At 41.2% G+C, this 26,760-nt stretch overlaps 1 protein-coding gene and 1 long non-coding RNA gene across 5 annotated transcripts in view; one reads left to right on the top strand and one right to left on the bottom strand.

Annotated features, from left to right (window-relative positions):
* LOC115570877 (RNA binding protein fox-1 homolog 3-like) overlaps window positions 1–26,760 on the top strand; it is a 1,044,539-nt gene that overhangs the window by 538,446 nt on the left and 479,333 nt on the right. The gene's annotated exons all lie outside the window — the stretch shown is intronic.
* LOC115570886 (uncharacterized) lies at window positions 9,216–11,977 on the bottom strand. Its single transcript, XR_003981837.1, has 3 exons — window positions 11,236–11,977; window positions 11,048–11,139; window positions 9,216–9,912 (listed from the first exon to the last, which is right to left on the bottom strand). It is a non-coding gene; the product is annotated as an uncharacterized LOC115570886 (long non-coding RNA).

The raw sequence follows: 26,760 nt of genomic DNA, 5'->3' as shown, positions 1-26,760 counted from the left end.
ATGGTTGCTCATCATTTGTATCTTCCTCTTGGCCATGTGCTCCTCCTTGTACGTATCTCAGCATTGACCCTGCATTTATTTAGAAATACGAAGAAAAAGGATCAGTATAGAAAGAGACAAAATATTCAAACAAAGAATTTTATACCAAAAACAATTATACACATTTAAAACTGAAAGCATGCAGCCAGGGAGCTCTCCCCTTTATTACTTATTTATTAACTATTTGATAAATCTAATCTAATATAAAAGCATAATAGAATGAGTTGCACACAATTCAACAATAAAGTTTGCTTTATATGATTCATAATGATTTTATATTTATATCTTACCTACACGAATAAGAGAAAAATGATACACCTTACACAAGACTACATTTCTGAATCTTAAATATTAGTTTACCATTTAATTGAAAACAACTTAACATATTTTCCGGACTATAAGTTTCTCCGGAGTATAAGTCACATCAGTCACAAAATGTGTCATGAAGAGGAAAAAAACATTAATAAGTCGCACCTGACTGTAAGTCGCATTTATTTAGAAATGTATTGCACAAAATTGAAGACCAAGAACAGACATTTAATCTAGAAAGTCAAGTTATTCAACTACACAATAGCACAACGAACAACAGGCTTAATAGGTGTCCGGTATATCAACATAACAGCTGTTAGCCCTGCCGATCAGCTGTTAGCCCCATCGATCAGCAGTTAGCATAGCAACGCTAACTTTCAAACCAACGTACTCAATACTCTGTGGGCTGTCCATCGTTGCTCCATCGGTCCTCTCTCGTCACCACAACCTCAGGGTTATTCATCGCCTGGCTTATTTGTTGCTCTCCTCTTGCTTTGTTAAGTGTCCTTGGGTACCCTGAAAGGCGCTATATAAATTAAATGTATTATTATTATTATTATTATTATTAGTATTAGTATTATTATTATATCTGGGAGGCTGAATAGGATAAATTAACATAACAAGCCAGCGAGCCCAACAAGCAAGTTACCGGTAAGCAAGTTCATCAAGCTGTCCACATCACTGAATCTATTGAATTCTTCATCCTCGGTGTCGCTTCTGAACAACTCTGCCAACTCCGGAGGAAGCCTAGAGCGCCCTCTCGTGGCTGTAGACGGTAATGTTTACTCCTTATATATATTTTGATGTATAAGTCGCACCTGACTATAAGTCGCAGGACCAGCCAAACTATGAAAAAAAGTGTGAATTATAGTCCGGAAAATCCGGTAAATATGGTTACGAGAGCATTTTGTCAACTACTAAACGTTTTTCTATTTCACTGGCAGATATCGTCCATGCCTTTGCATCCTGACATAAATGCAATCAAAACAGCAGTTCATTTTGTCATGTAGCTTCTGTCACATTCAGCTGTAACTAAGCTAGCTGTAGCAGTAACACTAAAAGTCTGAATTCTTCAGACTTCACATCATCAAGAGCCATTTTCTGTCCCACTGCACATCCGACACCTCACCTAATTTGTTTGAGAGGCTGTAGCCTACATTCTGCTGAATTCTACTGAATGACAATCCTAAAGTTGGTCATGGGTTTGTTATGCATTGCAAAGGCCAAAATATGCGTTCTCAAATGACACTATGCTAGGTATACTTTGCTAAATGCCTGGCTAAAGACTATTAACCTCATGCTACACAGTAATAAATGGTCTGAAGCAAGAGGAATTGTTAGCCGACCTTGTGCACTGACTGCTAACTGTTACTGAGAAAGTATTGACCATCGTCACGTCAAAATAAACCATGAACTACTGCTCAATATCTAAAGTAAAATAACAGCTAGCTGGTGTCAGTTACTTGTAAAATGCATAAATAATGTTGGACAGTAAAATCTCAATTTAGCTTGCACCTAAGTTATAACATATGTGAGTTTGCTAACATTAGCAATAATGTCAGCTAGTTCATGGTGTATGCTGGGCTAACCATTACATTAGCAGCACATTTCCCTTCTTTAAGCATGATTAAACATGGACGTGCCTGCAAGTGATGCACGGGCATTATCTCGCAGTTTCTTCTTTCTTTTCTCTGCTCCTGACTCCTGCTGCCTTTTCGGGGCCATTTCCAAAAAAGTTGACAGCCTGCTGTCAAACTTCGTCAGGTGCAATCCAACAGACCACTGAGATAGGGAGGGGCCTATGCAGGTGCATCATATAATTTGAATGATGAGCCCTCTATGTAGCAGGTCAAACACTGCAACACTGACATTATATGAGGGGTCCATCTTATTACTGCAATGCTTTCTGCTGCTTGTGCCAGCAGAGACCCTGATCTCACCTAATTTTGAGACTTTAAGTCCAAAGCTAGCAATGACACTTGCACCGCGCTGTGCACCACTTCACCCGGCACAAAGATGGGCTTTGATGGTGGAGGATTGCTGCAAGTTATGTTATTAATATGTTCCTCATCAAAGATTAATTATTTCACCCACTCACACCCCATCCCGTATTAATCAGCATGATAGTTCTTATGACCTGTACAGAGATCTGCGCACCACATTATGCACACACAGACGCACTGCAGCACTCTTCCTCCACCAGTTTAATAGAGCATTTTGCTCATATACAGTCAAAGAAAGTCATTGTTGTTCTGTTTATTGTATATTGATCACTATCAGTGTCTCAATATCATTATCACTGTGCTGATCAATGAGAAGAGAGCAAATCTGTCACAAGGATTTCCACATCCAGTCACGGGATTAGGGCCCTGTCACGGAGGACCGGGAAGTTTTAAGAGGCTTCATCTTTATCAGTTTTCTCTCCCTCTCTCTCTCTCTGTGCCTCTGTCTGTGTCCGTGTCTCTTGGCCTCCCTGTGGTGGTGACAGTGTGACAGCTGTGTGCCGGCCAGATCACACCGAGCCTTTGATCAGTCTCCCAGCTCACCATTGTGGCTAATGAGGGGAGCAGCAGGGCTCAGGGGCTCGCATACTGCCACTCCCACACTGCCCTCTCTACCTCCACCACTCCTTTATCACCCATTCCTTCATCCCCTCTTCTCTCTCCCTTTCTTATCTTACATTCATCCTCACATCTCCTTACTCCGTGCACCCTCATCCCTTCTTTGTCTCTGATACGTGTAACTCTACTCCCATTTTTTTGCCATTTGCAGCCTTTCAAAACACTTTTACCAAACACCTTTCAAGTAAACTGATATTTAATAACTACAGAGTTTCCATTTACATGTGGATAGCAATATTTTGTGAGTTTTATTCCTGTCCAGATGGAAAATCATCACACATAATTGGAGTCAAACCAGTGTAAGTCAAACAAATTAAAATATGGGCAGTTGTTCACACACACTAAAGTTGTAATCATACAGCACCATACAGGTCCAGTTTTTTAAGATCTAACAAAGCCATGTGGTCCATTGCAATCTGGGTAGTTGTCGACATATTTTAGGATGCACATCTTTGTTTGCATTCATTAACAGGCATACAGCCACGACAAACACAAATCAACTAAGAAAAATGGACACATGTAGTGAACAAAGATTAATGTTCACTCACAGAGAGACCTGAACAAGGAGTTAAAAGAGCGCTACTTTGACAATAAAAGGAAATGAATAGGCTCCATCCATAAACAAGTAAAGTGCTGTCAGGTGAGCTAAACAAGCTGACAGTACCACAAGCTAACCCCAACTCCAACCTGAGACTCGACATATGTTCAGATAAGCACTGCACTCATCAGTGGGATTAGCTGTCTACATTACAAATGGATTCACCTGAAAAGATTCCAGTTTAACAAGATGACTTCATAACAACACTGGGACACTCATGAGTCAAGCTACAGCACACAGATGTCCTCAACCTTTGTCAGGATGACACTATAGCATTTCAACAATCAATCAAGTTTCCATCAAACTTTATTTGTATGGCACTTGTCATACAAAAAAGTAACATACAATTCTTTACACAATAATACAAATTGAAAAAACAATCACATCATACTGGACAAAGTGCACTTACAAGCTTTAACAAAAGCATGGCATTAATAGGCCTACATTAAACAGGCCAGATACAAGAGGAACATAATTACAGGGGGTGATATCAGACAACACCTTTCTCTTGCTCTCCCTCTGTGTTTCTCTGGAGAACAGGTAGTGGTACGTAGAGAGTGAGGGGAGATTGTCCACTATTTAATCAATTGCAGATAGCGCCTGATGCGAATAAAAAAATACAAATAGGAATGCTAAAATGAGTCCCCAAATATACAGCCTTTAATACACTTGGGCGGCCGGTCCAAGTAACGTCTACGCGTGCAAAACACTGTGTCATATGTAAGTGTGAAAGAGAGAGAGCAGTATGCAGTTCCAAAAATTGAAAATCAATATGTGGCGGCCAATGTTCTTTAGTATGGCAGGCTGCCACAAATAAATGAATGGGTAACCCTGCAGTTGATAGAATAACCCAATGATGTCAAATTTGCACTTAACTTGATTGAAAAAGAAGCAAAACCCATCAATGTACGAAAAGTCCTGACTGATATTGTAATAACAATTCCACCTTTAACGTTCCACCCATAGACATAATATACGTGGCTATGACGTGCTGGAACGTAACCCAGCGTCGCCGCCATCTTGGTTGGGTCTCCTCACTGTATGCTAGCACCAGAGTCAATCGGAATCAACGGAGAGCGAGCAACTATGCCCGTATTTTGTGCAGTTTACGGTTGCAATAACCGGCGCAGTATTGTTAGCAGATCGCGGGGGATTACCTTTCACAAGTAAGATTTAAAAAACAGTTTTTGTTTATAATTTTTGTGACAGCGCACTGTATCATAACTAAAGCTCTGCCGTTTGTAACTGTGTGAAAATCCGGTAAAAATTCGGGGAGTTATGATTATTGTAGTTGTGGATAGACCTTCCTCAGTAGAAATAAATGCAGGGGGGGCGCATTAGGGACCCATCCAAGATGGCGGCCGTGCTGATACGTCAGCTCCAATAGGCAGCGTCAGTCAATGAGGCGTCTACGTATATCATGTCTATGGTTCCACCCCCCTGCTGTCGCTCTCTCCCTCCTCTGTGCTCGCTCGCGGTGGAGCTCTGCTCACTCGAAGCAAAGACTTTTGACACTTTGAGGCCGGAGACCAAGGCTGACCCCGGCCCTCTTATGATTGGTCATTTTCCAGCCCCCCCACGTGGGTGCCTTTTCAGTTTCCTGCTGATGACAGCTTCCGTCACAGACAGGAAGCTCAGTGGCAGTCAAACAGGTGACTGACAAGTCTGGACAGCAGCATTATAATGACAACTGTGTTCTAGTTGGAAATCCATGTCAAATAAATTAAATTTTGATTTGAATTCATCGCAAATAAATGTAATCCTATCACTATTTGTTAACTATTCTTATCAATATACGTATATGCACTTGTGTTAATTGCTTTGAACTCTGTGAACTTTACTAAACCTGTACAAACCTGTACAGTCCTAAAATCGTGATTTTTAAAAAAAACAAACAATTTTTTTTACTTTCAGACATGAAGGAGGCAGACTAACAACTGACTGACAATGATTTGCCAATTGACTGCACAATAGTCTGGACTCACAACAGCATTATGATGATGATAATATGATGATGATAACTGTGTTCTAATAGGAAATCCATGGCAATTTTTTTTTATTATTTGGGTTTGAATTCATTGCAAATAAATGGAATTCTATCACCATTTGTTAACTATTCTTACTTATCCCAAACTTACTCATTGATGCATAATAAATCACACACTGTCTTGTTTTTCCCAATGCACTTACCACAATGAATTCCTTAAAAACAGTATCTAAAGAAGTCAAACATATCAGCACGTCAAGTTGTTTGGCTAAGAAGCAATTTAACCACCTACAAAGATTTTAATAACAAAAAAATATTGGAGGTAATCATATTCAAACAATGCATTTGCACTTTCACACACTTTCAAAAACCACACCACTTGGAACTTTAAGAATTTTTAAATTAAAAACAGAGAACACAGAACAGGCAAAACAATGCAAAAAACAAGAGAGGTTAAGTTGCCACCCCTCCCAAGAAGCCTCTGATGTCATTCACCACATCGAGGAACTGTTGAGGACAAAGACTGGTTCCTCCCTCATGGAGCTTCCAAATGCAGTGGGTGTGTTGGAGCAGGAAGCTCTGGCACTCTCCAGCAGGTTTCCATCATGCTGTGGAGTAAAAGAAAAGATCATCAGGAGATTTATTAGGTTGAGGTTGCAGATTGAAGCAAAAAAAAATTAAAAATATGAGAGGAAAAATCAACACCTAAAAGGATGGTCATCTTGGAAGCATGAGCCAAACCAAGTAGGTGAAAAAGAACAGTGGTCCTTACTCTTCAGTTCCCCTGATGTGCAGCATGCAGCAGCAATGCCGTATGATAACTTAAATTATTAATTGACCATATATTCATTACAGTTACTAATATAATATACAGACTCATCACCTATGCCATAAGGCTCACTTGTGCAATCTAAGATAATCCAGTTCAACTGCTCTGCCATACATTCTTACATTTACAAAACTTATACATTTCTATTTTTAGCCGACATTGTCAAAAAGGTGATCATTCTGGTAGCTTTTTATTACAGGAGTCGTAGTGGATGCTGCTGTGCTGCATTATATTCATCAGTGTTCCTGATATTTTGCCCTCTCCATTAAAATACTTGAAGGCAAAATATAAGCAACAATTGTTGAGATAATGCAGTCCAGCACAGCACCACCACCCACTATGACCTCAACAAATGACATAAAGTAGATCAAACCCTTCTGATAATGTCAACAAAAACTAGAGTTATTAAAGCAGGATTTATGGCACAGCTGTTGTACTGCACTGCATGATGTTGCACAGGTGTATCAAATAATATTGCAAGGTAATAACCATTTAGTATGATTTCTTGTGCCTGACCCACCTTACTATGTTTCCAGTCTCACTGTGGTCCACTCAGTACTCCTGGCCTGCAGCATCACTGATGCTCCACAACGAAGTGCTCCGACTGTAGGTTCCCAAATATACGCAAGATGATATCACCTGTTAGGGACACGTATGACTGCTTGAAAAGCATCACATTCATTATGTTTTCAGTCTCCCTATTGTCTACTCAGCACTCCTGGCCTGCATCATGCAAGATAAAGTTGTGAAGTGGCATCACTGCACCTATATTCGAATATCAAATAAAAACTGACAGCCCTAATATAGTAAGCTATTGTATAAGTGTATGGGCTGCAATATTTCACAAAATAACTCTCTTTCTAGCTAGCAATATATAAAAAGTCAGTGCAATGCGTTGGTGAGAGTATGAGCTCGCAGTTCATAATCACTGTCCTTATATCATATGCTTCACCCATCTTTCCACAGCCTCAATGATATTAGCATGTGTTGCTATCGTTATCCAGTGTGCTAGCCTAAACTTTTAGCTGTTAATATTCTCTGAATCTTTTAATCTAGACGGGAAGAATCCGCCAACGGTCTGTGTATCTTTTGGTCATTCGATTTTCCTTTCAGAAACGGGTATTAAAAAACAAAAAACTAGTGGTTATTTGATTTTCGTTTTAAAATACAAAAATTCAAATTGAGATACAAGGCCATTTTCTTTTCCATGGTCAAAAGGGGTTGAGTGAAATTTTAAAAAATGTCTCGATTTTCATTTTCTATTTCATATAACAAAAAATAAAATCACTAGAAAACCGAAACGGAAAAAGGCCTGTTTTTTCATATTCTGAGGCTGGATGTTGTCATTTACAGGACGGTGCTGTGTAGAACAAACTGTGGGCTACGGTGGGGTAATCTACCGTGACACATTGACATGGAACTGCGGTCAAGCCGGCCGTCACGCTCCGTGGTCTAATCAGCCGCACTTAAATTTCGAGTGTACAAGTATTCTCAGCAGTATGGTAAATGCGGAGAAACAGCATATCTACTTTCGGTTTTAAAAATAAACGTATTATGAACAGTAAGCTATTATCCGAACCTACATTTAAAATACAACATGTTACATTAAAGTGTTTCATGCGCTTATGATGAGTAAGAAACACTTAATATCAAGTATCTTTAATGCACCAGTGTGGAGAAATGCCAAAATAAAAGTCCCATATTTAGGTGCTGTAAAAACACATTGTTCATTATTTCCTGGCTACTGATGGTATATTTTACTTTTACACATCTAAGACTACAACTATACGTGATATCAAGAATTTTCACTGTACCAAAGTTGAGAAATTCAACAATAAAATTCCACATTTGTACTTTCAAGTGGCATATTTTCATATATTTCAGCTACTGTAAAAACACTTTGCTCAACAATTCCTGGCTATGGGTGATATATTTCACTTCTACACATCTAAGACTACAACTGTACTCGATATCAAGCATTTTTTGTGCACCAATGTGGAGAAATTTAACAAAAATATTTTCATATATTTGACATAATGTAGAAACGCTTTGCTCAATAATTCCTGGCTATGGGTGATATATCTGACTTCTACACAAGTGTTCTTACAGTAGCTCATATATGGTCAAATATGCAATGTCCAGGTATAAATATGGGACTTTTATTTTTGAATTTCTCAACACTGGTGCAGTAAAGATACTTGATATTAAGTGTTTCTTTTTCATCATGGGCACATGAAACACTTTAATGTAACATCCCACATAGCAAAATTGGTCTGGCCCAGCCAACTGCTAACACACACAGTTGGTCCAGAGCTGGCCCATGTGTAAGCCAGCTCTGGCAAACCAGATCCGGGCCACTGGGGGGCCGTCATTCTTTGCGGTATGTCACCCGAATGCAAGTACCTCAGCTGGCCCAGAGCTTGCCCATGTGTGAGCCAGCTCTGGCTAACCAGATCTGGGCCACTGGGGGGGCCGTCATTCTTTGCAGTATGTCAGCCGAATGCAAATGCCTCAGTTGGTCCAGAGCTGGCCCATGTGTAAGCCAGCTCTGGCAAACCAGATCCGGGCCACTGGGGGGTTGTCATTCTTTGCGGTATGTCACCCAAGTGCAAGCACCTCAGCTGGCCCAGAGCTGGCCCATGTGTGAGCCAGCTCTGGCTAACCAGATCTGGGCCACTGGGGGGGCGTCATTCTTTGCAGTATGTCAGCCAAGTGCAAGTGCCCCATGTGGACCAGAGCTGGGCCAGACGTCAGTCTAATCCATGCTGCATCTGGCCCGGATTAAAAAACAACAGAGGTACAATTATACAAATGACTTTATTTTCACAGCTAATTGCCAAAATACATTTCCAATATTGAATAATCAATGCAAAGTGTTATCAGATAAGTGCAATATGCATCGGAACATTCAGTACTTTTTCACAATTCAAAAAGCGGCAACATTTTAACACTAAAAAGTTGTATAGTTGGCAGTATATGACTGCAGCCATGCCGCATTCATGGTAAACACACATCCTTCATAATAAAAGCACAGTATCAGAAATTATAGACAAAATAAAACTGAGATTTTTCCATTCACATGTACGACCCACTTGGGTCCTGACCCATCAGTTGAGCGCCACTGGCATAGACTGTTCAAAAACATACAATGCAACGGAATGTTGCATAATACTTTAACATATACTTACAACATATCTGTCAGCAAACACAACATGTCAAGAGTCTACAGAACATTATTACGAATTTAACATTCATTGCCATATCTTCAGTTTAAAAACCAACACTGAACATTTTAGACAAAACAACTTGGCATAGACTTTCACACCATGCATAGGAACATCACGTCTCCATGTGTTCCACCAGCAGTAGCACCTTACAAAAGGTGAAGAGAGTTCAGATCAAAAGTCTAAAATGCATTACGCATGAGAGCTTCTCTCACTGTCCATCACTCTCATTTACTCACTTCCTCCGCTGTTCCCATCAGGTGCTTTCTGCAACCATTTTGTAATCCTGGTCTCGATTTCTTGGTCTGTGGCATCAGAAGTCAGACACACACATACAAACACACAAATTAATGAATATCACAGTACAGTTCACAAGTGACACATCTGATGACTAGCTCAATAAATATGATTGGCACTACATTCCAACAGCCATCAGTGTGTTTGACCATTAACATGCCCCCCCCCCTGCATTGAATGGAATAGAAATTCATTAAACTATTTAACAGTTTTTTTACTTTATTTAAATTTTGCGATGACGAATGCAATCACATTGCTGCAATTTAAGTTGTTAGAATACACATATAAAGCACTAGGGATGTTCCTGATTAAACGACTGGTCATGTAAATGTTTCAAACATCGCTTGTCGTCACCAGAAATAGTGTAATCTAGTGTAAAAGGTGGTGGCGAGGTCCGGCAGTATCTCGACATAGAAAATGAAAATAAGGATGTAGCCTGTGTCAGAGTAAACTGGCATGGTATAAGTGCTCGACCGGAGCAATGCATAACCACATTCAGTACCCAGCTCACACACACATTCACATCAGCCTGCTTGCAGATCTTGCCAAACAAATTTCTACAACATCCCCCCCTCATAGAAGAAAATAACAGCTGCACCCCCTCAAATAATTATTATTGCTATCATTACTGTTAATATTTTTGCTGTTGCTATATGTCATGTTCCATGCATTGTCAGACATTGGGATGGCATTTAGATCGGCAGCAGCAGCTTCTCCATCATCACTGAACACAAGTGAACTCCGTTTTTATTTAAATGAGGAGCTGTTTGATAGATACCATTGATCCCACTGTTCAACAACCAAATGCTGATATAGTTGGCACTTAGTGGCACACATTAATGAACTGAACTATGTTAATGAAATGTGTCATCTTCTCTGACCGCTGACATGCTGTGTGGCTACCGTTAGCAGTGCTAGCAGCAGCCTGCTCTCCGTGCAGGATAACATCCACATCTGATGATTTTCCAACTTTTACTAAATCATTAATAATTACATGCTAAAATCATAACATTCCATCCATTTCTACATAGGCACTCTTTAAAAAAAAGGAAAAAAATAATTAAAATACCACTGAGCCATCAGCTATTCTGGATTGCACAACCTCATCTCAAACAGGCTGGGCTTTGAAACAGTTTTCTTTACCTTGTAGGCCTTGATGAGCTCCTCTGTTTTTCACCAAGATAGAGAATGAGGCCTCTGATCACAGCCTCTCTTCTGGACTCAATGCTGTTGTGCTATAAGAAAAAGAAAGGAGATCATGCTAAGTACAAACATTAGAATGCTAATATATAACTAACTATTCAACTGCAATAAGTACATGCCTCATTTACCATGTCACAGGTCTCATCAAGTTTCTTCCCAACAGCATAGAGGCTCAACAGCCTGGGCGTGTATTGGTCCAACTTCCCCAGTAATGTGAACTGTAGTGGCTTTAGTGTGATCCTCCATAATTCATCCTTGATCTGCAAAAGAGGTCAGAAGTGAGATGGAGAAACATCTTGAGATACAGAAAAAAAGAATAACAGAGACACAGAGCAGCAAAAACAGAACAGAGTCATGCATTTTATTCTGACAGCCTCATCAGGCTTACTTTTGCTGCATTTTAGACTGGGCTGTCACAACATTTTTTTCAGTGAAAGACCAGAATCTCTGCCCCCAAAAATTACTTTTTGTCTGGTCCATAAACTGAAATAATCTAACATGTGTCCACTTTCCCCACAACAATTGTTTTTGCATACCTTCACCAGTGTGCTTGACACGATAAATCATCTGATAAGCACACAATGACATAGTAACTGACCACTAAAGAGATCGTCTATGCAGCACGCATCTCACTCTGCCCCCTGTACAGTGGGCTCTCTATTTGAGAACTCGGCGCGGTGTATCACCTGCAGCGTGGCTCGCTCTGCCCTCTGCTGCGGTTCGTGGCTAACAAGCAGACCTAACTTAACAACCTAGATGTAGGCTAAGTTACCTGCTAGTTAGCAGCCACCGCTGCGACCAAAAACCGGCCACACAAACCCAAACACACACGGCCGACTTACAGCTAACACTCCTCGCTAACGGTGTTACCTAACGGCTAACCCCTCATTAACAGCTAACACCGTTAGCGAGGGGTGGCACCGTACACCGGGGTGTTAGCCGTTAGCGAGGGGTGTTCGCGGCACCGGGCGCCCCACGCTAACGGCTACTGCCTCGCTAACGGTGTTAGCCATTAACGGCTAGCCGTTAGTGAGGAGTTAGCAGTTACCGAGGGGCGCCGTGTGTCGCGAACACCCCTGGCTAACGGCTAACCCCCCGGTGTTAGCCGATAGAGAGGGATTCTGCACAGTGCCATAGATAGAAATGCATACTAACGTTAGTTTACTCTATCACTCTGGTTCTGCATGCAGCCATAAACCGGCACCCAGCGCTGTCTGATTAACATAATGTGAAAGAAAAAACACATCCATGCTTACTTTAAATTATAGTCACTTGCAAACGTCAGGTTCAAATTACATTTGAAGCAAGTATTTTAACACTTGCTAAGTTTCAAGTTACACGGAAGTCTGTTGAAGCCACTATTGTTAATTACAAATTACATCTAGTGCCTCCAGTTATTTGACTTATTTCTACAACAATGTAAAACCTGAAAGATTGTAGTAAGTAACCAACTATATCACTAACATTAACTAAATTCTTACCTTAACAGTTCAGTCTCCCATTTTTCAAATTTCTCCTTCTGTCTTTGCTCAGACGTTTGGCGCGAATACCCAGAATGCACCACAGGGGGCGCAGTCGGAATAAATACAAAGTGTAGAAGATTTGTGGATCCACTTACATACAGCTTGTTAGGGAAACCAATCAAAATGACTTGTGTTTTGAACAAATGTAGAATAATTCACAACTTGATATATTCATGTCTAGAGACAAACTTTGTTTTGTATTGTTATTATCACAGGATTAATTATGTTACAATTATTTATTCTTAGATTGACTTGTTTCAGTGTATAGAAACGTCTGTAGGAACCAATAAGACTTATGTGGGAACCATTAAGACTCTTATAGAAGACTCCTGTAGGAACCATTAGACTCCCGTAGGAAACGTTAGTAGGGACCGTTGAAGTCCTGTAGATTTGTGTAGGAGATATTAGAACCTTAGAAAATCAAACCAAACCATTAGGACAACATAAGTAGCCATTAGAAACCATTAGAAACCACCAGGAACCATTAGAAACCAATAGAATATGCCTAATGGTTTGTCTGACTTTTTTCAGCAGGGTACATATCTGGGCCACATACAACTAACCACAAATAGCCCACATTTGGCATGTCATTACATAAACGGTGCCATCATTGCCAGACCTGGCCCACATCTGGCTAACATTCTATTTACCGGGTCAGAAATAGGCCAAAAGTGCCGGCTTGATGCCAGATCTGGCCCAGACCTGTCTGTTACAGATCTGGGCCACATACACCTAACCACAATTGGCCCACATTTGGCATGCCATTACATAAACATTGCCATCATTGCCAGACCTGGCCCACATCTGGCTAACATACTATTTACCAGGTCAGAAATAGACCAAAAGTGCCGGCTTGATGCCAGATCTGGCCCAGACCTGTCTGTTACAAATCTGGGCCACATACACCTGACCACAATTGGCCCACATTTGGCATGCCATTTCATAAACAGTGCCATCACTGCCAAACCTGGCCCAGACCTGTCTGTTACAGACCTGGGCCACATACACCTAACCACAATTGGCCCACATTTGGCATGCCATATCATAAACGGTGCCATCACTGCCAGACCTGGCCCACATCTGGCTAACATACTATTTGCCATGCCAGATGTAGGCCAGAGGTGCCGGCTTGATGCCGGATCTGGCCCGGACCCGCTTGCTATGTGGGATGTTGTATTTTAAATGTAGGTTCGGATAATAGCTTACTGTTCATAATACCTTTATTTTGAAAACCGAAAGTAAATATGCTGTTTCTCCGCATTTACCATACTGCTGAGAATACTTGTACACTTGAAATTTAAGTGGCTGATTTGACCACGGAGCGTGGCGGCCGGCTTGACCGCAGTCCATGTGTCACAGTAGATTACCCCGCTGTAGCCTACTTTTTGTTCTGCACAGCACTGTCCTCTAAATGACAACATCCGGTCTCAGAATATGAAAAAAACAGGCCTTTTTCCGTTTCTGTTTTCTAGTGATTTTATATGTTATATGAAATAGAAAATGAAAATCGAATCATTTTTAAAATTTAGATCACCCCTTTTGACTATGAAAAACAAAATCGCCTTGTATCTCAATTTTAATTTTTGAATTTTAAAACGAAAATCAAATAATCACTAGTTTTTTGTTTTTTAATACCCGTTTCTGAAAGGAAAATCGAATGACCAAAAGATACACTGACATACTTAATTACTCATGTCAATTTAATTCCGATGCACTACTGACATGAAATTGTCATTCTTTAAACATTTTACCTTGAACAAGTGTTGCTCCGGCCGTGTGCTCCATAGGAATTACATGGGAACTTTTGAGGGGCTCCATGATCCGCCATTGCTGTGAAAAAAACTGAACCATTGCAGTGAACGGAGGTGGCACCACTCTCTCTCTCTCAAGGCTCTCTACCCAAGTGGGGGCTGGAAAATGACCAATCATAAGAGGGTCGGGGTCAGCCAGGTGGGTCAGCCGGGGTCTGCCATTGTAACCAAATGAACGTCTTCTCCTGCAACTCCGTATTTCTGCAGAGGAGTGTGCTGAATATTTCCGGCATCAGTGAAACGTAATGTGTGCACGCGTGGAGGAGGGAGGGACAGAACGAGACATGAAGGCATCTGACCAATCCGTGCTATCCGAATGGCCCGGATTGGTCAACTTTTTCTCAGTCCTACAGCTGCCACAGAGGTCCGATTATTTTCGTTCCTTTTTCTGAATACATAATGTATTGACTACTCTCAGGATAGCAGGATTATTTCACGCAGTATAACAAAATGTGTTTCTGAACAACATTACAGACCCTAGCTTTAACAGTCCTGTTCTCTATCATTACTAAAGAATGGTTTGTTTTTTAATCATCTTTTTTTTAAAGAATAAATTCAGAACAGGAATTCATTTATATTTCACATATAACGACATATTGTTTCCACTGCAGCAACAGTCAAGTTTACAACAGCAAAGTCACTATTTAAACTCTGTAATATCTGGAAACAAATCGGGGGCGGGGGGGGGGGGGGGCTGGTTGACTCAGCCAGCAGCTAAAATTTACAAGAAATTGCCAAATTTTAAGATTCATGGCAAACTGAACTGAAATGAACATTCAATTATTTTATTTATTCACACATGCCTGTCATGTCTCTTCATGTTCTTGTTGTTTGGTCTGTCCTGTTGTTGTTTGTAATGTGCAATGGTGACCACATGAGTTTCCCACCTGTGGGAGAATAAAGTTTACCTTGACCTTGACCTTGAAACTAAGATGAACAGACTACACACAGACAGCTTTCATTTTAGCGTGTTCTTAACAAGCTGTTAATTGTTAGCTTAACAAGTACTGTGGTCGTGTAAAATGTGCCGGTGGAAATGTCGCTGTTTATGCTGAAATATGATGCACGTTTATGTTTGCTGAACAAGTGGTACTTATTACCTCCGCCAAGGAGGTTATGTTTGTTGACTTTCAACTCGTGAAGGTTTTACTGCACTTACAATAACGCGTGTCGTCGTCTCCACCTGGGTCACTTCTCTCCCCTTTCTGCTGCCGCTGCACACGCCCCGTCTCTCTCTCTCCCATGCTCTCTGTGTGTGTGTGTGTGTGTGTGTGTGTGAAGAGCAGCCCCGCCCCCCAGTGATCAGAGAGACAGAGAGCAGGGCAGGGAAGAAGCAGTTTATGGCGTTGTGGAAAAAAACTGCAGCCATCGGCCACTATCAGAGCCAAGTTCCGCCGATTCCGATAGTTTGTAAAATTAATCGGCCAAAACGATTAATCGGTCGACCTCTATCAGGGGGTTTTTGCAGCACAGCAACAAGACAAAACCAAATATATATAACATCCTAAAACACAAATGGAAGATCTCTGGACCGAAAATCTTTTAAAATGATACATTATCAGTTTTGAAAGGAATCCAGAAAAAGGTCCACCAAAAAATGTGTAAAAACTAGACTACAGGCTGAGATGTAGGCTGAAGTATAGGCAGGTTACTAGGGTTAATTATTGTCCCTGTTCCAACGGCCGAGGCTGGTTATGCAGGTAAGCAGAAATTGGACCCAAATGCAGTGGAAAAAAAAATTAGTTTGCAGGATGGCTAAAATTATTATTGAAGATATTGATTACAGTACAGGAAGGCAGGTAGCAGGCCCAAGAAATAAGAACTCATATAATACTAAAGCAAAAACCTGCAAAGCAGCTAGGATGAACTGTGTATGAGCAGGAATGTGCGGGTTAGTATCTACTGTATATGCTGAGCTGATGAGGGAGAGTGTAAATAGGTGTGCAGGTGGGAAGGGCAGGTCAGGTGACTGGGACTGGGGCGACAGGGGTAAAACAGAGCAGCTGGATGTGGGAGTGAGATAAGTTGGACAGGAGAAAAAAGTGAGAGGGCATCCGGTGGACAAGATGTGAGTGACAATTTATGTGTGGAATGGGAATGTGGCTGAAGGGAAAGATCGAGAGGCAGGTACTCAATGAATGTTCACGAGAACTGGATGTTGTAGCAGCTTGCTACATTATAAATTAATTACATCTCTACTTTAGTGAGAAAACACTAAATCACTCAAATCACATTGTACCAACTGTAACAATCTCCTTCAATTATTAATTCAAAGTAGGAATAGTACAAGCGCAAATTTTAAGGGAACATGCGGACTTGATAAGTGCTGCAAATGGACACTGCTGGCCGACCTAGAATATTGTAACCCCCAAAAGTAAACAGCAAATCTCTCCCTTACAACTATGATAATGCTGGAATAAATTATAAAGAAATGAAAACACACAGAAGGTTTGATTTATCATTATCATTATGTATTAACAGAAAATAAATTAAATTAATTGCGAGCCACCGTAAGTCTTAAGGCCCCCACATACCAACTGCCTTTATCTGACCACTCCGTTGCCTTTCGTCTGATCTGTTCGGCAGAAAAGTTGTATTGACCATACCGCTTCGACGTGCTGCCAACTCCAGAGCAGCGTGTACGATCTGCGCCCTTGTTCCCGGACTCGTCCGAGTGTCCCCAAATGCTTCAGACGGCCAACAGTTGGCCCAGTGTGTTTCAGGATTTAATGAAAAAAGAAGCGACCCCGCGCAAAGCTCACCCAGCCCGTTTGGTAACTGGATCGTGGGTACACAGTAATCTAGTGGTCTTTTAATTAGTTTTTTGGTTTCTGTTGGATTCCTCCCGTGGAGATTCACCGAACAATCCTGCTGGCCACTTCCTCCAAACTCTGACGGTCTCCACCTGCTGCACACGTCATCCTCTCGCAACCTTTCCCGACTCCCCCCATTTATCATATTTGGTAAAAAATAAACAAAATAAAAAAATAATACCAGTCCGTGTTAATAATCCTTGTTCTTACCCTTGGCTTCTGATAAATTTGAACCCATCACGGCAGTTCAAATTATGGCAGAAGACTAAACAAGAAATATGTTTATCACCTCAGTAACCACACATCAAGGTAGACTTGGTTGACCCTTACATTATTTCGCACTAGATTTGAAAACAGCCACTAGTGTCATTCATCTTCCTGTTAAAAGGAGGAGAAACCGTCTTTACTGATGCTCACATGGCATCTACACAAAGCTACTTTTGTACTAAGATGAACCCCAGCAGTCAAAAGACAAGTGCAATTCCAGCGGTGAATATGTGAACAAGCAGGCTGCCGCAGCATAGCCCAAGCAATTTCTGGCTTTATGCCAACAGCCTGTTTGCCCGCAAACACCATCTATCTGTTGATTTAGATACTGGCATTTACTTCTGTATATTGAAGCCATCTGCATGAGGGGAAACAATAGCAGAGACATTTACAGACTGAGCCCTTAATACATATTGATTCCTATCACTGTTTCTATCTGCAGCTGTTCTCTTTCACTTCCCTCCTCTGCTTGTTCCTGTAATTTATTATAACTTCTCTTTTCCTTTGTTTTCTGATCATCATCTTTCTTCCCCCACTGTTCCTGTCTTTATACCTTGGCCTGCTCATTCCTTGTGTTTTGTGATTCCTACAGGATTGAATTTTTCCTCCTTATCAAATTCAGGTATGGAAAGATATAGGGGGAGAACAGAGAGGGGGAAGTACTAGTGTTAATATTGATCTTGGCTAATTAGATTCCTATTGGAGTCCTGTGGGGGATTGGAGTGGCGACGCTCTGTGTTTGAGTCCATGCGGAGGAAAACATAGCCAGAATTAGAAGGAATTCCATTTTAAACAGCAGCTTGTTTGGACACAGTGAAGAAATCAGTACATCTCATGTTTCATAATTTCATATCACTGTGCTCGCTCTGATCTCTCTCTCTCTCTGTTTAATTACTCCTTTTGTCGTTTGCTGCTGTCCTTTTCTCAGGCTTGGCCACATTGTTTTGAGTGTGTGTGTGTGTGTTTGCACACATTCAAAACCAATCAAAGCATGCATGAGTAGATCTGGTTCAGTGCACCCATGAACATGTATAATTACTCTGAAACACGTGTGACCCACAGGATGTGACTTAGTAGGCAGAACGTTGCGCACATGGTCATGTATGTTCAGAGATAAGGCCTTCCATTTTCCTGATTTATTTCACATTCTTGCTTTCTCTGTCCTACAGTGTACAAGCAGCCGAGTATACACTGTACATGATTCACAGGGATCAACAGCATGTAGTCACTAACAGTGAGTATTCTGTGACAAACCGTCTGAAGCACCAGCAAGTTTAAATCAACAACGCATATGTTTTTCGTCAAGAACTACAAAAGATGGTGTTGTTGGTATTGTATTTGTAAAGTAGTAACGACAAATGTACTTTCGTGTCAGCAAAGCTGTGGTGCAACTGTTCTGTCATAGTCTTGGTTAGATTTTCATCAAATATGAAGAAAAAAACAGAGCAATACTGAAATGTTTTGTGACCTGTTTGCAGAGTGACACTGAAGTGTCCTGCTTTCTGCTGGACAGGTTACCCTCAATTTCCACTGGATACGTGTCCGCTGCATTGCGGCTCCGATCCGGTTTTGCTCCGCCGTCCGGCAATCCCTACCTGTTGAGTGTGGAGTCTGCCACAGCGCTGTACGGTAGACAGCTGGCTCACGAGGTTGAGGAGTTCCCGCGATAATCACATGATCACTTGCGACCGCAGTTATAGGTCTGTGTTATAAAAAACAACAACAGGGAGTGTTCCCGACCGAAGGATCAGCAGAAGAGCTTGTGTTTGTCTCTTTTTTGAGATTTGTGTGCTGGTGTCAACACAGTGTTTTATTTTGAAAAGTAACCGGATGTTGTTTGTTATTTCGGCGCTTTACTTCCTGTCTGCTCGGTGCTAAATTCAGCTGAAATGCTGCGTCGTGCTCCGGCATCCGCCAGATATAGAAGTCCTGCGTATCTGTTCCGGAGGGCTCTGGACTGCGGGAGCTGGGACGGAGCAGATACGCAGCGCAGCGGACCTGGTGGGTATTAACACATAAACTAAAATGAAACCTATCAGCTCCACTGGCGTGGCGAAGACGTAACGCAGCGGACACATATCCAGTGGAAATTGGCCGTGATAGTGACGGGATTACAACCGACTGCAACATATATTTCCCTCCACTGCTAATGGTACAAAACCTAGATATTGTATAGTTGAGTTATAATCCATAGTTTAATAGGCTACATAAAAACTAAATACCTCTTCATCTCATCACTTGAATGAGTAGAAATACTGTTGTGCTGATGCTGTTGTGGAAGAGTCCATATATAGAAAATTAGTTTCTTGTCCACAATATCTTTGAAAAGGGAGGGATGAGCGAGGGAGTGTTGCAAGCTAGAACCTCATTTGATTCAGTGAGTGACTAATTAGATGATTGATAGCGGCTCCTTACCCTCCTTCTGCCTGTTCATCCTTTCTTTTTACCTCTTGTTCCACCAGCTCACCTGTCCCAGTAGTTGACACCCATCTCTCCGTTCCTGCCACAACTCTGCATCCTTAATTGAATCTTTTCAATATATTCCCAGAGGCTCAATAGGAAGGGTCACTTGTTTCTGATTGCCTCACCACACACCAGCGTTAAGGACTTTCTTTATCAGGCAGCCAAGCTGTCAATGTGGAAAGGCGTGTGTGTGTGTGTGTGTGTGTGTGTCTAGCCTTGTCCTATTCATCTCTGTGTCCGGTAGTGTGAAGAGTGATGCCTCAGTGGCAGATTTGCACAAAGAAGCTTTTTCTTAATGTTCACTTTGTCTGCTTTGTCTGCAATGTAGCGTTAGATCAATCCACAAGTTTGCTGCTACTGCCATTTTATTAAAAATCTGATTTTTCCCAGTCAGTGTTGTCAAGCTGATGGGTATTATACAGTTTCCATTGTCAGACAGCTTTATGTGCTACTTACTTGATGCTGAAATCGTTGTCTGCTTATTTTTGAAATATTTTGTTTTGGATGTGGCATACAGATTTAATTAGAAAAAGTTACATCAATATGTATCCATAGATATCTAAAAAGTAGCCTGGAGTGTGGTCAGGGAAGCTGGTGGCCTATAAAGGCAGGTTTGAAAACACAAAGGAAGCCTACTGAGTGTGTACTCCCGTTATTGCTCCGCCGGCAATTTCTGCCAGTGAAAGTATAAATGGACACAAGTTTCACAAGCTGCGCAATCCTGCAAAACTATTAGCTACTACCATAACTATTAGAACTGATGGGAGTGGTAATTTTGACAGTTAGATTCCACACTAAGCTGTCATGATAAATACCCAATATAGAGAGTAATGCATTTATTGCGTTATACCTTTAAAAAGGTCAATACAGGTGTTTAAACTAACATCCCCCTCACAAACACACAGACACACACACATAAACCCCTGGGTTTTCTTCCTCTCCCTGAACTGTATATATTTGTAACTCTTGTCTATCTTTTGAATTTTCTTGCAAACAATGAGACAAAATTATTTTTGTAAACATTGATGTTTGAAAAAGGCTAATATCAAGTACTTTATGTCAAAATTTAAGAGTTATAACACATCATTTCCATAGTTTCCACATGTTATCATAGTCCCCAGTCTCCCGTACTTTCTGTTCCTCAAAGAAGCAGCACGGGCTCACCTGCATCGGTCATAAATGAGTCTGAATGATCCATCTCAGATGAAAGTGGTCGTTTTCTGACGATTTACAATGATAGCTGCCAAGCAGCCAAGATGCTTCTCCCATCGCATTGAAAAGTATTTATTTAACCTCGACAAACTCTGTGCGGAAATTATCATATTTTCTCTGCCTTTTGTGTAACTAAAATTAAAAATAAAATTTTAAATGAAAATACAGACACTTAGGAAAGGTCAGGTACCAGCAGCAAGTTATATCACATTTTTCAAATGTGAAAATGGTCAAAATAACCAATATGTAAGGGATATGTATAACTTATTTGTTAGAATTCATGGTGTTTTTCAATGGAGAAATATAGTTTGCCAAACCGACGACAAAGACGTTGAACAGAACATTCTTTAGAACACAGCTGATCAATCGTCTGCTGAAATTCAAGTCCTCGAACCAGTCTTTTAAAACTGGCATGGCCCATACCGTGTTCTTTTTGGTGTTCAGTTCATGTCAATCCTCTTCTATTTTATCAACGTCTCTGTCATCCAAAACTTTGTGCCGTTTCGCTTCTCCCTCTTCGCTGCTTTCCTCTCTTTTTCTTTTCTTAACTCAGCCTTTTGCAAAGAGTCAAAATCACCAAATTTTCCAAAAATATTAACGGTCCCATATTATACTGTTTTTCATCAATTTCACACAGCTGTCAGAGATCCAACAACTCTGTATTCGATATGTATTGCCCCAAACACATCCGTGGTCCTGAATTCCAGCTGTCTAAAAGTCGCTCTCCTGAGCTCTATTCAGAGCACCCTGTTTCTGTGCCTGCACCTTTAAATGCTAATAAGCTCCGTCTGTCAACGCCTACTTGGGGAGCCCTTCCTGCTACGTCATTCTCAGGGAGAGGAAGCCCCTTATGCTAACGGTAGCACGCGCTAATGTTTTACGGTGGCGGCAGGAAAAGGAATTCATTCACATGAAAGGACTTAAAAATATGTCTACTGTTGGAATGACCAGAAGGGCCTGTCTGAAGATGACCCCTATGGAGTCAGCATTTCTACTATATATAAATGTTCAAACTTATACTGTACTCACGAGAAGGAGAGGGAGAACACGTGTGGACCAGCGGAGGGGGAGTGAGATGAGTTTGGACAGAAGTTCAGACATGATACAAGAACTTTCTAGCTCAGTGTTACTCTGCAGTTCTCAGATTGATCAGTGTTTGAACTACACTGCGGACTGGATTCTGTAGTGACAGATAGTCAGGGTGGCAACTAGTACAGCTGGTTGCTGTACGGATGGTCCCTCACTGCCGTTGCGTAAGCCAGTCCGACCCAGCCCAGACAGCAGCACAGGCCAGAACGCTGCTTGGCAAACCAAGCCAAGCCCCACCCCTTCAACCTCTGGACACAATTTGGACATTTTCACTTAAGGTGTACTCACTTCTGTTGCCCGTGGTTCAGACATGAATGGCTGTGTGCCGAGTTATTTTGAGGGGACAGCAAATTTACACCGCTATACAAGCTGTACAATCACTATTTTACATTGTAGCAAAGTGTCATTTCTTCAGTGTTGTTCCATGAAAAGATGTAATTACATATTTACAAAAATGTGAGGGGTGTATTCACTTTTGTGAGACACTGTATGTTTTAAGGTTCACATGTCTCAAATGTCCTCTTTTAACTTGCAAGGAATGTGAGGGTAGTCATGGCACAGTCTTAAACACATGCACACACACAGAAATGATAAAGATGTACATAAAATCCCCTATTTACTGATAGAATATTCTACAAAAGATATGTTGGTAGGCCAATATTTGTTCAAAGGCAACTGTCTACACACCCAGGTTGTTTAAAATAGTTTTTTCTACATTTTGTAATCTGACCTGCTGAATATCAGGTGTACTGGTGAGACCCAGACTAAAAGCACAGATTTTTAGGCACATGTGCAACCATAATAGTGTCACCCTGGAGCCATGGATGGACTTCATCTGTCTCCCAACAAGAAACTGTTGGACCTCCTGCTTTGGACTTACATACTGTACATTTCAAACTCTGCGTGTGTGCGCACACTTAAAGCTGCAGTCTGGAGTTTTGAGAAAAATTGAATGAGCACAGCTCCCAGGTCCCTCCTTCTTCCTCTCTGCTGCTGCAGCCTTGCCTTCAAAGCCCCTCCCCACAGAGGACCCTGCTGTGCACGAGCAGGCTTGTAACCACAGTAACAGAGGATAACCAAGATGGCCTATTCAATACACAACAACAAAATAAGCCCTGATTGTTGTATTTCTGATCAATACAACTAAATTACAATGAAGAGTGCCTCATGCCGATCACTGTAGAGATCTTAAGTAACAAACCATATTCCTCATATCACGGTAGACGGAGTTACCAGCTAATCATTACCTGGTGCAACGCCATGCTGCCTGCATGAGTAACATTATTTCTCTATACAAATTCAACCACTTCAGAGCGTACTGAACACAAACTAACATTATAACTGCCTGGTCACTTGAAAGACACTTTTGCTGACCAGTAGCCAGAAAGATGCAGCTAAACACCGGAGTTAACATACAAGCTAAAAAGCTAGATTTTTGAACAAGCTACGAAGCATGGCTGCAACATTGGCGATATGCGCTATTGCGAGTATTACTGTAGCCGCCGCCAACTTAGCCTTGTGGTCAAACATAGAATGAAACATATATCAAGCAGGGTACCTTACTTGTCCAGCAGAAAAGCAGCAAACTCTGTGTCGCTCTTGAGTCCTTACAAATTCTGCAGCTTCCTCCACCGCTGAAATGACGCTCCGATATTTTTCTTTGTTTACTTTCTGGCTTGGTCCAATTCTTTAATTCTCGGTCGACACTGCTTTTCTTCGTCAGTGTTCTTATTTCTTCTCTTTGACGTGGGCAATGGTGGGGCATTTTTCGGCTCTGTTGTTGTTGTCTGTTCTCCTACGGGCTGAAATATGTGCCACTAGAAACTGAATTTGAATCATCAATATTTGAATTTGAATTGCTAAACTTGAATAATTGCATTAAAAAACGGAATGTGAATCATGTAATTTGAATTTGTATTGTTTAATTTGAATCACTGTATTGAAAAACTGAATCTGAATATTATATTTTGAAATTTGATTTATGAGTTTGGAAAATTCAACTCTATATATTTTCACATTCAGTTCTCACAATTCAAATTCAGCTCTCAAAATTCAAATTCAATTCTCAAAATTCAAATTCAGTTCTCAGAATTCAATTTCAATTTACTGTGACTGACATCCGGGTAGTTGAGGGAGAGCAATCGAGCGCAGATAACTAGGACTCCTCTTCGGCCAATCAGCACCTCATTTTCACCCACGTAATTTACCTTGACGCTGACAGGTTGCTGGCTGGTTGCCACCCACCACAAAGCGGAGGAAGAAGTGGAGAAGGGGTGACCATTTGGCTGTTAATTAAGTGGATGGCTCTCGTTTGCATCTCATGTGGATTTCCAACAGTCCAAGACTATCCAAACTATTCCAAAACTGTCCAAGGTTCATCTACTAGATGGTGAAATAACAGGAAATTAAGTCTGAATAGACAAAGTGGTTCAAAATGAAGGTTAGATGTTTAGAAATCTATATGAATATCTCCCTGCAACTAAAGAAATGTACAGTAACCCTACTCCAACTTATTTCATATGTTTAACTGAAAAAAACAATACAAACGGATCTGCCATGTTAAATTAAGTTTATGTAACACTTAATTTCCCCATAGTTCTCCGCCATTGTTTACAGTTTGGGCTTGAACGTATCAGAGCAGACACTGCACCTGCACGGGGGGAGGGGCACTGCCCAGTATGTGCTGTGTGAGGGAGGGGGGCTGCAGCAGTGTATGCATGAGAATGATTGACACTTCTCAGACACTCCCCTTGGCTTTACTGGTTGTATTGACCCGGGAGCAGTGGATTTTTGCAAATCAAATTACAGCCACTAGGTGGAGCCACAGACAGTGGATCTTTACACAGCTGACCTGTATCTTATTCTACTGTCAGATCATAATGACAATTTTAACCAAAAAATAGTTACAGACTACAGCTTTAAATCATCAGACAATAAACCTCCATATTTCAAATTGCAGGCATGTCTCTGTGCTGCTGTATCAGCTAAAGAACATACCACCTCGTCTTAGGTTACATTATAGAGTCTGACTGCCATTGCTAACAATTCCTTCTGTTTTATGGGGCAGAGTGGGTTGAGTTTATTAGTTTACATCCTCACAGCTCAGATTTTTAGTGAGCAATGTCAGCGAAGGTACTTTATCTTTATTTCTTTTGTACAGCTATCATTTTTGTGTTGTTGTTTTTTGGGGGGAGGGGCTTTTTCTTGTTATTGCCTGTCATTTTCTTCTGTGTGTTGTTGGTGCTGCACCCCATATATGTTCCCTGTGCACACTATCATCATCATGTTTGTTTGTAGTTTGTGGTGAATGGTTTGAGATGGGCCTACATATTATTAATTTGCCACTAAGCTGTGATATTTTGTTTATTTTATTTTCATACTGGCTTTATAGTTTAAAAGACATAACGTATTATGTAGGTTCCAAATTCCCACCTTCATAGCCAGTCAATATTTAATGGACAAATAAGATGGCATTAACTAACGACAGTGGCCGATGTTTAGCTGTTGTGCTCATCTATTTTTCGCTGGGTTACTTTAATTTAGGTTTCAGAATGAGATTGCAGAATGAAGCTAAAATCACAAGGTGCCCTGTATGAATCAAAGTATTTATGACTCGTACTACTACAACTACTACTAGTACTACTACTACTACGACGACTACAACAACAACACACGCGCACACACACACTCAATCCTTTTCTGGATAGTCCGGTAATCAGGTGGTTATGAGGCCCTGGTTTCCTGTTTAAAACAAGGCCTGATTACATGTCAGCTCGCCCAGGAAAAGCACGCCCATTAATCGACTCATGTGTTAATGAATGTTGCAATTAATTGATTTGCCAGAGTGCAGATTTTGCTGCAATGATTAGAGTCAGGGATGAATAAGAGTAATCCCCCTATACATTGTATCATCCAACAAAAGGATAGCGGGAACATGAAGGAACAGAAAAAGAAGGAAGGGTTATGATGTGGAGGAAAGCTATCAGCACTATATTAGCTGTGTGTGAAGAAGCAAACCATTGACTCACATACACGCACACAAACACAGCATGACCCTTTATATACACACAAACATGCCGAGGGGTAACGGGCAAAAGCTGCTGAAATGGCTACTTCTCTGCTCCCTGGGGTGTGTGGTATGGAAAACCATTTCAGAAACTAAACAAACAGGTCTGCTGCCTAACCATTTTTCTACAGTCAATGGCCTTGCATGTCTCATAGGGGAAAGGTCACGGGGCAACTTCAAGTACAACAGCGGAAAGTGTGTTTGTCGTTTCTCTCATAACAATTTGGAGATTGGTTTAAGACTTCATAGCTCATTCAGGGTGTACCCTGGCCTTCGCCCATGAGTCAAACTGGATTTGGCCCCAGTAAGCCCCGCAACCCCTCAGGGGGATAAAAAGCGGCGACATCCCGCAACCCTCACGGAAAAAGCGGAAAAAAGAAAACGAAAAACGAAACGAAACGACGAAACG

Source organism: Sparus aurata, chromosome 20 (genome assembly GCF_900880675.1).
Source record: "Sparus aurata chromosome 20, fSpaAur1.1, whole genome shotgun sequence".
NCBI lineage: Eukaryota > Metazoa > Chordata > Actinopteri > Spariformes > Sparidae > Sparus > Sparus aurata.
Note: the sequence above shows the minus strand (reverse complement) of the source record. Positions and strands in the feature narration are given on the sequence as shown.